This window comes from Dipodomys merriami, unplaced genomic scaffold (genome assembly GCF_024711535.1).
Source record: "Dipodomys merriami isolate MVZ:Mamm:240054 unplaced genomic scaffold, mDipMer1.0.p SCAF_61, whole genome shotgun sequence".
Lineage (NCBI taxonomy): Eukaryota > Metazoa > Chordata > Mammalia > Rodentia > Heteromyidae > Dipodomys > Dipodomys merriami.
The window spans coordinates 1,823,643-1,827,326 of NW_027206191.1; positions in this window are offsets into that span (position 1 = coordinate 1,823,643).

A 3,684-nucleotide genomic window follows, 5' to 3' on the forward strand; every position below is an offset into this window, starting at 1 on the left:
GGTTATTGTTAGGGGTAGGTTTAGTGTTACGGTGAGGGTGAGATTGAGTTTTAGTGTTAGGGTTCGAGTGAGGGTTAGGTTTAGGGTTAGGGGAGGGTTTAGGGGTAGGGTGAGGGTGAGGATTAGGGTGGGGATGTGGGTGAGGGTTAGGGTGATGTTTAGGGTTAGAGTGAGGGTTATGGTGAGGGTTAGGGTGATGGTAAGTGTTAATGTGAGTGTTAGGGTTAGGTTTAGGCTGAGTTTTAGGGTGAGGGTGAGGGTTAGGTTTAGTGTTAGTGTTAGTGTTAGTGTTATTGTTAGGGTGAGGGCTAGGATTAGGGTGAGGGTTAGGGTGAGGGTGAGGGTGAGGGTGAGGATTTCTTTTAGGTAAGGATTAGGGATAGGTTTAGTGTGAGGATTAGCCTGAGGGTGAGGGTTAGGGTTAGGGTGAAGTTTAGGGTTAGGTTGATGTATAGGGTGAGGGTGAGGGTTAGGGTCGTGTACAGGGTTCGGGTGTGGGTGAGGGGTAGGGAGTGGTGAGGGTTAGTTTTAGGGTGAGGGTTAGGGTGACATTGAGGATTAGGGTTACGTTTTGGGTTAGGGTGAAGTTGAGGATTAGGGTTTCGGTTTGGGTTAGGGTGAGCGTTAGGGTTAGGGTGAGGGTTTGGGTTAGTGTGAGATTTAAGGTTAGGGTTAGGGTGAGGGTAAGTGTTAGGGTGAGGGTTAGGATGAGGGTGAAGGTTAGGGTTAGTGTATGTGTTAGGGTGAGGTTTAGGGTGAGGGTTAGCGTGAAGGTTAGTGTTAGCGTGAGGGTGAGGTTAAGGTTAGGTTTAGGGTTAGGATAGGGGTTAGGGTGAGGGTTATCATTAGGGTTAGGTTTAGGGTGAGGGTGAGGGTTAGGGTGAGGGTTCGGGTTAGGGTTAGTGTGAAGGGAGGGTGAGCTTTAGGGTTAGGTTTAGGGTGAGGGTGAGGGTTATGTTGAAGCTTAGGGTTAGGTTTAGTGTTAGAGTGAGGGTTAGTGTGAGGGTTAGTTTGGGGTTAGGGTTAGGGTGAGGGGTAGGGTTAATGTTAGGTTTAGGGTAAGGGTTACGGTGTGTGTTAGGGTGATGGTGAGGGTTATGGTGAGGGTTAGGATTATGGGTAAGGTTAGGGCTAGGGTGAGGATATGGTTTAGGGTGAGGGTTAGGGTGCAGGTGAGGGTTAGCGTTAGCGTTAGGGTTATGGTGAGAGTTAAGGTGATGGTTAGGGTTAGGATTAGGGTTTAGGGTCACCTTTAGGATTAGGGTTAGAGTTAGGGTGAGGGTGAGGGTTAGGGTTAGGGTGAGAGTAAGGGTGAGGTTTAGGGTTAGGGTGAGGATTAGGGTGAGGGTGAGGATTAGGATGAGGGTGAGGGTTAGGGTTAGGGTTAGGCTGAGTGTGATGGTCAGGGTGAGGGTTAGAGTTATGCTTAGGGTGAGGGTTAGGTTTAGTGTGTGGATTAGAGTGAGGGTAAGGGTTAGGTTGAGAGTTAAGTTGACGTTGAGGGTTAGGGTTAGGGTAATGGTGAGCATGACGGTTAGGGTTTGGATTAGGGTTAGAGTTAGGGTGTGTTTTAGGTTGAGGGTGAGGGTTGGGGTGAGGGTGAGGGTGAGGGTGAGGGTGAGGGTTTTGGTTAGGTAAGGGTTAGGGTTAGGATTAGGGTTAAGATTAGGTTGAGGGTGAGGTTTAACTTGAGGGGTAGATTGAGGGTTAGGTTTAGAATTAGGTTTAGGGTGAGGGTCAGAGTGAGTGTGAGGGTTAGTGTTAGGTGAGGGTAAGGGTTAGGGTGAGGGTTAGTGTGAGGGTGAGGGTTAGGTTTAGCATTAGGGATAGGGTTATGTTTAGGGTTAGGGTGAGGGTTAGGGGGAGGGGGAGGTTTAGGGTTAGCATTAGGGTTACGGTTAGGGTTAGGGTGTGGGTTAGGGTTAGGGTTAGGGTTAGGGCTAGGGCGAGGGTGAGGGTTAGGTTTAGTGTGAGGGTTAGGGTTAGTTATTAGAGTTAGGGTGAGGGTAAGGGTTAGGGTGAGCGTTAGGGTGACAGTGAGGGTTAGTGTTAGCCTGAGTTTTAGGGTGAGGGTAAGGTTTAGGGTTAGGGTTAGGTTTAGGGGTAGGGTGAGGGCTAGGGTGCATGTGAGGGTTAGGGTTATGGTTAGGGATAGGTTGAGGATTAGGGTGAGCGTTAGGTTTAGTATGAGAGTTAGGGTAAGGGTTAGTGTTAGGGTTAGGTTGAGGGTAAGGATTAGGTTGAGGTTTAGGGTGAGCTGAGTTTTATTGTGTGGGTTAGGGTTAGGTTGAGGGTTACGGTTAGGGTGAGTGTTAGGGTTACGGTTCAGGTTAGGGTGAGAGTGAGAGTGAGAGTTTGGGTTAGGGTGAGGGTGAGGTTGAAGGTGAGGGTGAGGGTGAGGGTTTGGGTTAGGTTTAGGATTAGGGTTAGGGTTAGTAATAGGCTGAGGTTGAGGGTGAGGTTAAGGGTGAAGGTTAAGGTTAGGGTTAGGTTGTAGGTTAGGGTTAGAGTGTTGGTTAGGGTTAGGGTGAGTGTAAGGGTTAGGGTTAGAGTTAGTTTGAGCGTGAGATTTAGGGTTAGGTTTAGGGTGAGGGTTAGGGTGATGGTGAGGGTGACTGTTAGGTTTATGGTGAGTATTAGAGTTAGGATTAGGTTTAGGGTGAGGGCTAGGTTGAGGGTGAGGGTGAGGGTTAGGGTAAGGGTTAGGGTTAGGGTTAGAGTGAGGTTTAGGTTTAGGTTGAGGGTGAGAGAGAGGGTTAGAGTTAGAGTTAGGTTAGGGTTAGGTTGAGCGTGGGGTGAGGATGAGTGTTTTATTTAGGAAAGTGTTAGGGTTAGGGTGAGGTTTGGTGTGAGGGTGAGGGTGAGGGTGATCTTTAAGGTTTGGGTGAGGTTGAGTGTTAGGGTTAGGGTTCGGGCGAGGGTTCGGGTTAGGGTGAGGTTTATGGTTAGGATTATTTTGAGGGTGAGGGTGAGGTTTAGGTTTTGGGTTAGGGTGAGTGTGAGGTTGAGCGTTAGATTTAGGGTTAGGGTTAGGGTTAAGGTTAGGGTGAGGGTAAGGGTTGAGTTGAGGGTGAGGGTAGGGTGAGGGTGAGAATTAGTGTGAGGGTTAGGGTGTGGGATAGGTTTAGGGTTATGGTGAGGGTTAGGGTTAGTGTGAGGTTTAGGATTAGGGTTAAGGTTAAGATTAGTGTGAGGATAAGGGTTAGGGTGAGGATTAGGGTTAGGGCTTCTGTTAGTATGAGGGTTAAGCTGCGGGGTAGGTTTAGGGTTAGGGTGAGGATTAGTGTTAGTGAGAAAGTTAGGGGTTGGGTTAGGGTTAGGTTGATGTTAAGGGTTAGGGTGAGGGTTAGGGTTAGTGTGAGGGTTAAGATGAGTTTTAGGATGAGGTTTGGGTTAGGGTGAGGGTAAGGGTTAAGGTGAGGTTTAGGGTGAGGTTGAGGGTTATGGTTAGGATTAGGGTTAGGTTGAGGGTGAGGATTAGGGTTAGTTTTAGCATTGGGGTGGGGGCTAGGGTTAGGGTGACAGTTAGGTTTAGGGTTAGGATGAGTGTTATTTTGAGGGTGAGGGTTTGGGTTAGGGTTAGGATGAGGGTTAGGGTGATGTTTAGGGTTAGGTTTAGGGTGAGTGTTAGGGTTAGTGTGAAGGTTAGGGTTAGGGTTAGGTTTAGGTTGAGGTTAAGGGTTA